General features: G+C 41.3%; 1 protein-coding gene across 2 annotated transcripts in view; it reads left to right on the top strand.

The window, feature by feature from the left end:
- LOC122564000 (coronin-6-like) overlaps positions 1-9,830 on the top strand; it is a 243,359-nt gene that overhangs the window by 35,550 nt on the left and 197,979 nt on the right. The gene's annotated exons all lie outside the window — the stretch shown is intronic.

Genomic DNA, 9,830 nt, shown 5'->3' with positions numbered 1-9,830 from the left:
GAGATGTTATTACACTACTGGGTCTCCTGAGCTCGGGCCATTACACTGCATCATATTCTTATCATTTTAAGCTTGACACAGGAGTGTGTATCCTTGCAGGTCAAATTTTATGACTGAAGGAACAGGGGTTGCAACCTGCAGACATGAGGCTGTATGGGGTGAGGGGAATGATTCTCAACATTACTGTCTGGCACTCTGTGTTGCAATGTAACCTGCAGCATCCCTTTAGAGAAGGCATGTATTATTTAAAATAAAGAAGCCACCCCCTTGAGCAAGAAGGTGTGTGCGTGGTTCAACATTTTGAAAATTTAAAGAGCTGCAACAGCTCAGTAGTAGAAGTTCCTTTGAGGTAGGATTTCCATAAGATCATAAAGCATAGGAGCAGAATTAGGCCAATCAGCCCATTGAGTCTGCTCCACTATTCAATCATGGCTGATAAGTTTCTCAACCCCATTCTCCCACTTTCTCCCCATAACCCAAGATCCCCTTGATATTCAAGAACTGTCTATCTCGGTCTTAATATACTTAATCACCTGGCCTCCACAGCCTTCTGTGGCAATGAATTCCATAGATTCACCACTCTCACACATAGAATGTAGGGAAATAGTTGGTGACATGTTGAAAAATGTCCATATTACAAGAGGAGGAAGTGCTGTGTCTTGAAACTCATAAAAGTGGATAAATCCCCAGAACCTGATCAGGTGTACCCTGGAACTCTGTGGGAAGCTAGGAAAGTGATTGCTGGACCCCTGCTGAAATATTTGTATCATCAATAGTCACAGGTGAGGTGCCGGAAGACTAGAGGTTGGCTAATGTGGTGCCACTATTTAAGAAATATGGTAAGGACAAGCCAGGGAACTATAGATCAGTGAGCCTGATGTCACTGAAGGAATCCAGAGGGACAGGATTTACATGAATTTCAAAAGGCAAGGGCTGATTAGGGATAGTCAACATGGCTTCGTACATGGGAAATCATATCTCCCAAGCTTGATTTTGAGCTTTTTGAAGAAGTAACAAGGAGGATTGATGAGGGCAGAGTGGTAGGTGTGATCTGTATGGACTTCTGTAAGGCGTTCAACAAGGTTCCCCATGGGAGACTGGTTAGCAAGATTAGATCTCATGGAATATAGGGAGAACTAGCCATTTGGATACAGAACTGGCTCAAAGGTAGAAGACAGAGGGTGGTAGTGGAGGGTTGTTTTCAGACTGGAGGCCTGTGACCAGTGGAGTACCACCACAAGGATCAGTGCTGTGTCCACTACTTTTTGTCATTTATGTAAATGATTTGGATGTGAGCATAAGAGGTACAGTTAGCAAGTTTGCAGATGACACCAAAATTGGAGGTGTCCACCAAAAGTGGACAGCAAAAAAGATTACCTGAGAGTACAACGGGATCGTGATCAGATGGGCCACTGGGCTGAGGAGTGGCAGATGGAGTTTAATTTAGATAAATGTGAGGTGCTGCAGTTTGGGAAAACAAATCTTAGCAGGACTTATACACTTAATGGTAAGGTCCTGGGGAGTGTTGCTGAACAAAGAGACCTTGGAGTGCAGGTTCATAGCTCCTTGAAAGTGGAGTCGCAGGTAGATAGGATAGCGAAGAAGGCGTTTGGTATGCTTTCCTTTATTGGTCAGAGTATTGAGTACGAGAGTTGGGAGGTCATGTTGCAGCTGTACAGGACATTGGTTAGGCCACTTTTAGAATATTGTGTGTAATTCTGATCTCCTTCTTATCGGAAGAAAGTTGTGAAACTTGAAAAGGTTCAGAAAAGATTTACAAGGATGTTGCCAGGATTGGAGAATTTGAGCTATAGGGAGAGGTTGAACAGACTGGGGCTGTTTTCCCTGGAGCGTCGGAGGCTGAGGGGTGACCTTATAGAGGTTTATAAAATCATGAGGGGCATGGATAGGATAAATAGACAAAGTCTTTTCCCTGGGGTGGGAGAGTCCAGAACTAGAGGGCATAGGTTTAGGACGATAGGGGAAAGATATAAAAGGGACCTAAGGGGCAACGTTTTCATGCAGAGGTTGGTACATTTACGGAATGAGCTGCCAGAGGAAGTGTTGGAGGCTGGTACAATTGCAACATTTAAAAAGCATCTAAATGGGTATATGAATAGAAAGGGTTTAGAGGGATATGGGCCAGGTGCTGGCAAGTGGGACTAGATTATGTTAGGATCTCTGGTCGGCATAGATGAGTTGGACTGAAGGGTCTATTTCCATGCTGTACATCTCTATGACTCTATGATTCTCTGGCTGACCAAGCTTCTCCTTATCTCCATTCTAAAAGGTCTTCCTTTTACTCTAGGGCTGTGCCCTCGGGTCTTCGTCTCTCCTACCAATGGAAGCATTTTCACAACATCAACTCTGTCCAGGCCATTCAGTATTCTGTAAGTTTCAATTAAATCCCCCCCCGCCCACACACACACACAGCCAATCTTCTAAACTCCAAGTATAGACCCAGAGTCCTCAAACATTCATGATATAATAAGCTTTTCATTGCTGGGACCATTCTCATGAACCTCCTCTGTACACACTCCAGGGCCAGTACATCCTTCCTGAGATATGGGGCCTAAAACTACAGCAAATGTGGTCTGACCAGAGCCTTATAGAACTTCAGAAGTACATCCTATCATATTTCATATTCATGTCCTGTCAAAATAAATGCCATTGTCACATTTGCCTTCCTAACTACTGACTCAACCTGCAAGTTTACCTTGCGATAATCCTAGACTAGAACTCCCAAGTCTCTTTACACTTCAGGCTTCTGAATTTCTCCCCATTTAGAAAGTAGTCTATGCCTCTATTCTTCCTACCAAAGTGCATGACCTCCCACTTGCCCACATTGTCCTCCATCTGCCACCTCTTTGCCCACTCTCCTAACCTATCCAAATTCTTCTGCGAGGTAAAAACAATGACTGCAGATGCTGGAAACCAGATTCTGGATCAGTGGTGCTGGAAGAGCACAGCAATTCAGGCAGCATAGGTCAGGGTGGAATGTGTTGGTGAAGTTGATGATTCTTCTGCAGCCTCCCCACTACATAAATTCCCTATGTGTTATGCAGGCTAGGTGGATGAGCCAAAGTATATGCAAGGTTATGGCGATGAGGTGGTTCTGGGTGGGATGCTTTTCGGAGGGTTGTTGCATACTTGAAAGGCTGAAAGGTCCCTGAAAGGAATTCCAAGAAATGAAAGGTTGAGGAGGGAATTACCGCTTTTTAAAAAAATAATACTCGGACCATGTAGAAATGTCTAAGTCATTGATGGTTCAGCCGAGAGGTCACAATCCATTTGGAGTGTGAAATGGCAGATTGACAGACTGTTGTAATCATGGATTGAAATGATGGACCTTTACTTTTTAATGTTACTGTATAATACATGAGTACTGGCTGACCACAGCACAGTGGTCAAAAAACCTTCTCCAAAGTGAGCACAGAATTCACAACAAACAAAAGCTGACCATGACTGAACTGCTGAGATTAAAAAAGAGAGATGAAATGCTGGCAGTACACAACTAGTCTGTCAACCAGAGAGAAAATTGCCAAATGCTGTGTGTGTAGGACTTTGTGTCTGTTGGACTCTCTTGCTGTGCCTTACTTTTATTTTTGTTTTTGATGCAGAACAGTGTTGTTAATCTCAATTCCTGTTTGTTGTAATGTGCAATGTTTTTCTTTATCTGCCAGGTGACCCAGACTGATTTAATGGCAAAATGTTCACTTATTCTCTGCAAAGTTTCAGCGATTTCAGTCCCAGAAATGGGATTGGAGCTAGCCAACTTTGTCGGGGGTTATGACAGTGACTATCATTTCCAAATAAAAGTTCCAAATTAAATTTTGACAAACAATTGCTCTTTTACATATCTAGTTTGTGCTATCATTTCAGCAGCTGTTCAGGAAGGGTGAGACATTGCAGAGCTGTTCCATTTTATGATATCACAAGATACAAATTTGTGGTTATATATGGAACCAGTAAATGGATGGACTGCTGTGAACGACTTCATTGTTCTCTTTGTTCATTATCATCTCTGTAGGAGCCTAAAACTAAAGTTGAGCATAAAAAATTAAGACCAGTAGTTCAGTTATCTCCAAAACGCGATTAATGAAGTGTGAATTGGACATTGGCCTGGATAATGTGGTGATAATGATGGTTAAACTGACAGTACTTACTCCATTAAAACAGACAGCAAATCCTAGAGTCCACATGCGCAGAATAACAAAGGACCCTGAAGAGGCTGAAGGATCCATACTTCTCCAGAGGGTGCGCTGTTGAGACCCCCCCTCCACCCCAGCACTGCCCATTAAACACACCAATGCAAACCAATTGATTGAACCGAACTTCCACTCTTACACTGTCACTCACTCTAAAATAAACCTCCTGAGAAAGGTACACCTTGTTGAATGAGGTGTTAATGGTATACAAACATCATAATTTTGGCTGAATACTCCCATTGGCCCTTAAAAACTAATTTCATATTTATGGAATGTTAAAATTCTAATTTTTTTAAAAAAATGACATTTTTCAAAATACAGTTTTTTTTTTAACAATAGTTATTCAGCTTTAACTAATTTATATCTTGATTAATCAATCAGTTTGCAGTTTGAACATTTAAAAATGAAAGATATTAAATGGTCTTAAAGACAAAAATAGAAATTGCTGGAAAAGCTCAGCAAGTCTGGCAGCAGCTGTGGAGAGAAATCAGAGTTAACGTTTCAGGTCGAGGGACTCTTCCTCAAAACAGACCCGTTCTGAGAAAGGGTCACTCGACCTGAAACGTTAACTCTGATTTCTCTCCACAGATGCTGCCAGAACCTGCTGAGCTTTTCCAGCAAGTTCTAATTTGTCTCTGATTTACAGCATCCTCAATTCTTTCAGTTTTTAAATGATTTTACGGTTTTGGTTTGCTGTGTTGATACTTCCATGTGACTGCTTTTCTTCATGCTGACACTGCTGCAGCACACCAAGAAATCTTTTTCATTTAGCGCCAGATTTAGACTGTCCTTGGAAGTGAGGCAAAATGTGTTTCACAGGCTTCTAGATCCCTGTAGACAGCTTTCTTCAAGGTCAGTGCTGATCACAAATTCCAGAGAGTGGCTTTTTGAGCAGTGAGTTGTAATAATTTCCATTAGAGTTAGAATCCCTGCAGTGTGGAAACAGGCCCTTCGGCCCTCAAGTCCACACCGACCCTTTGAAGAGTAACGCACCCAGACCCATTCCCTACCCTATATTTACCCCTGACTAATGCACCTAGCCTACACACCCCTGAACACTGCAAGCAATTTAGATTAGATTCCCTACAGTGTGGAAGCAGGCCCTTCAGCCCAACAAGGCCACACTGATCCTCTGAAGAGTAACCAGCCCTATATTTACCCCTGACTAATGCATGTAACACTATGGGCAATTTAACACGGCCAATTGCAAATGTCTGGATTGTGGGAGGAAACCAGAACACCCGGAGGGAACCTACGCAGACGGGGGGAAAATGTGCAAACTCCACACAGACTGTCGCCCGAGGCTGAAATTGAACCCGGGTCCCTGGCGCTATGAGGTAGCAGTGCTAGCCACTGTGCTACCTTAAATTAAATCAGACAATCACCCTCACTGTGAACTGGACTTCAATTTTAAAGTTAGTTTTGAATGAAGATGTGGTCTGGACAAAGCACAAAGAATGATTTGATCAATGTTGCTAGGGTTGGACAGCCTATATGGAGAGGCTGAATAGGCTGAGGCAATTTTCCCGGGAGCATGGAAAGTTGAAGGGAGACCTTACAGAGTTTTATAAAATCTTGAGGATCAGAGAGAGAGTGAATAGCCAAGGTCTTTTCTCCAGGGCAGGGGAGTCCAAAACTAGAGGGCATAGGTTTAAGATGAGAGAGGAAAGATTTAAAAGGGACCTGAGGGGCAACTTTTTCATGGTGCTTGTATGGAATGAGCTGCCAGTGGAAGTGGTGGAGGCTGGTACAATTACAACATTTAAAAGGCAACTGGATGGGTACATGAATAGGAAGGGTTTGGAGGGGTATGGGCCAAATGCTGGCAAATGGGACTAGATTAATTTAGGAAATCTGGTCGACATGGATGTGTTGGAATGTAAGGTCTGCTTCTGTGCTGTACAGCTCTATGACTCTGTCAGTTACTGGAGGCTAATGTTAGTATCAACATAATCAAACAGCATCTGCCTAATCTTTAGTAGGACAAAGGAAGGAAAGAGCAATAGATGTGCATTTCCTGTGTGATGAATAATGTTTGTTGGTAATCACATCTCCAGAGCTGTGCAATTCCAGAGTGCCACTCCAGCAGAAGCTATTATTATTCATGCCTTACTGAGATCAACTAAGAGAAGCTGCTCATTGATTTTGTTTTACATAGGTTTGCTTTGTGCAGTGAAAATGATTCAAATTCCTCCTTTAATAAATCCAATTATCTTTTGAGGACAAAGTGCACTTTTATAATGTATGGAAATATATAAGATCAAACATTTACTCCTTCCCCATATTTGTATGTAAATTTGACCACTGCACGTGATGCTGGTGCATGCTGAAAATTAATAGAACAGGATAGTCCTGATTGAGGGCACTGTCAAAATACACTAAATCCTTTTAATATGGCAGGGATAGTAGAGATTTCTCCCTTCCTGTTTGAGCCAAGTGAATAATTTTTGAAGCCCTAAATCTAAGGTAATGATTTGAGCAGAAAAGCAAACTTTGATTGACTTTATGTCTTGTATATTATTATTCTGGACAGTTTCTAGTCAGCGATTTGATTCTTCAGTTCTGTCAACTGCCTTGCACAATTATACTGACACTTTTCAAAGTTATTCCATCAGTGATATAAGCACGTATTTGAGTGGCACGGTGGTTCAATGGTTAGCATTGCTGCTTGACAGCACCAGGTTCGATTCCAGCCTCAGGCAACTGTCTATGTGGAGTTTGCACGTTCTCCCTGTGTCTGCGTGGGTTTCCTCCGGGTGCTCCGGTTTCCTCCCACAGTCCAAAGATGTGCAGGTCAGGTGAAATGGCCAAGCTAAATTGCCCATAGTGTTCGGTGCATTAGTCAGAGGGAAATGGGTCTGGGTGGGTTACTCTTTGAAGGGTTGATGTGGACTTGTTGGGCCAAAGGGCCTGTTTCCACACTGCTGGGAATCTAATCATCTAATCTAATCACTGTGCATAATTTGTGCTCCACTGAGCATGTCAGTGTCAAAAATTAGGACTTTGCAGCAAGTGACATGTAATGTGCTGTTGTGCAGAGGAATGTGTTGTTGCTCTAGTCCTAGTATTCTCCAAGTTACAATGTAAAATACATTTTTAATTCCCAAGCTGAACAATTGAATACCTTTAATCATATTAAGTTTTAAGTAACAAGATCTATCAACTAGGCTTCTGGACAAGCACAATTACTGGTACATTATCAAAACAAACCTTATGCAATAATGTTATCATACACAGTCAATATACACACTTATTCATCGAAATACTTCTAAAACAGCTCTTCAGAAAAAAAAGGGGGATAAAACAGAAACCAATATCTCTGTAGAGATTGATCTTGGGATAAAGCAAACTTTGACCAACGTCTTTTCCTTGAAGGTAGAAAGACAGAGCATAGACTGTTTGGAGTCCGATGGCTGCAAACATCAGAAAAACCATGCACCAGTTGTCTCTTAATTTATGCAGCTCACACAGGAAATGCAATATTGAGATGTTTCTTTAGTCACTCTTCCAAAAGAACAAATAGGTTTTCTTTGCAGGCATGACAAAGGTCAGACAGGCAGTTTGTTCTTTCCAGATCTCCCTCCAACTGGTCCAGATGAAATCAGTACCTCTCCAAGCTGCTCACTGCTTAACTGTCCTAGCAGGAGTCTACAGGAAAGCAAGCTAAAATAAACCTCATAACTCCATGGCAAACTTTTTGAGCTCTTTTAAGGAAACCACTGCAGGTATTTCCACAAAACCTGAAATAAATCCATTCCACTTTAAGATAGTCAGATTAGCAGTGAGATGTATTTGCATGTTGTAGAGCTGTTTTATTTAGGCAATAGGAGTTTATAAAAGGGATCATAGAGATTATCTTCTGCTGCATTCCGATGGCAACATCCTGGCCATCTTGAATCTACCAACCTGGTCTGAGAATTAAGATTGCCAGTTGTTCATTTTTCTTGCATGTCCATGCCAGTGATGGCCCAATACTCTCACTCTGTTCTCATGCTGTATAAGTTAGTGACACTTTTCTCAAGTTTGTTTCTTGCATAATAACCCTGATGAGTGCAAGACAAAAAACTTGAACCTCTGGTCTCCTTTCAACAATGTTTAAATACATTTCCACACGTCTTCATAACTTCAGTCTTCCAACCAATATTAAATACAATGTATATTCCTAATACTCCCTTAATAGTTTTTTTCAAAAAGTGCACTAATGAATTTTTTAAAGAATATTTTATTGCTTGTCCAGATATCTCACCTCATTCTTCGTTCTATCGCTGTGAAAGATGACCACTAATTTATTCCTCAATCTTTAAAAATGGTTATAACATGGAGAAAGTATCACTTGGGTTGACTCTCCAATGACATCTTTAAGATATTAGGCTTGATTGATTAGTTGAGTCTTGTATTGGTGCAGTGAAACAGGACAGTGACAATGCAATGCTATTAATTATTATTTTTTACTGGAGTTTAGCCCCAATTTCCCATTTTTAAAAGAAGTCTGAAACATTATTCTATCACTGTATATCTAGATTTATTTTTGATCCTTTTAGGAAAATTTAAGCAGATACTAAGGTAATGTCGTTACTATGAATGTTCTATCTGTTATTAAAGCCTATGTTTTAAACCATTTTCTTTTCAGTATTACGTCTCTAACAAAATTCTGCTGCAGCTGTTTCTGTCTGTTGGGAAAAAAAGCTCATGTGTTGGTATCACATTTGGGAAGCATCTGTATTTTCTAGAGGATAACTTGGCAGCTTCGGAAAGATGTTACAGCCAAGTGCTGAAAGGTTATGTTCTCAATTCAAGTGCAGTGGCTACTTGAACCCTGACCTTTGCACTAAGGCTATGAGCAAGCTGTACTTGCTGTTGTGTATCTCATTTATGTGTTTTTTTTTAAACCAGTGATTGGTTTTATCAATTATAGTTGTGACAACTTCATTTAAACATAATCCCTGCCTAGTTTGCTTCAAGGGTTGTCATCCTAATTTTACTGTCAGTGTTGAAGATTCAGCTCTCAATGGATGGTTCGCTGACAGCTTTCCACAGAGTGCTTTCCGTCGTCTGCTGCCTCTTCTGCAGGATCAGTTCATTCCTAAAAGGAAGAAAGATCCCAGGAGGAGGCATGGGCGGCCGTGGCTGACGAGGGAAGTAAAGAAACATATAAAGTTAAAAGAGAAAAAGTAAAACATAGATAAGGTAAGTGGGAAAACTGAGGACTGGGAAGCTTTTCAAGAGCAACAGAGGATTACTAAGAAGGAAATACGCAGAGGAAAAATGAGGTTGGAAGGTAAACTGGCCAAGAATATTAAGCAGGATAGTAAAAGCTTTTTTAGGTATGTGCAAGGCAAAAAAATGGTTAGAACAAAAATTGGGCCCTTGAAGACAGAAACAGGGGAATATATTACAAGGAACAAAGAAATGGCAGAGAAATTAAATGGGTACTCCAGACCTGTGTCCACTGGGGAAGACACAAGCAATCTCCCTGAGGTAACAGTGGCTGAAGGACCTGAACATAAGGGAATTTATATTTGCCAGGATTTGGTGTTGGAGAAGCTGTTAGGTCTGAAAGTTGATAAGTCTCCGGGGCCTGATGGTCTGCATCCCAGGGTACTGAAGCAGGTGGCTCGGGAA

Source organism: Chiloscyllium plagiosum, chromosome 28 (assembly GCF_004010195.1).
Source record: "Chiloscyllium plagiosum isolate BGI_BamShark_2017 chromosome 28, ASM401019v2, whole genome shotgun sequence".
NCBI lineage: Eukaryota > Metazoa > Chordata > Chondrichthyes > Orectolobiformes > Hemiscylliidae > Chiloscyllium > Chiloscyllium plagiosum.
The sequence above is the reverse complement of the archived record's forward strand: the minus strand, read 5'-3'. Positions and strand labels throughout refer to the sequence as shown.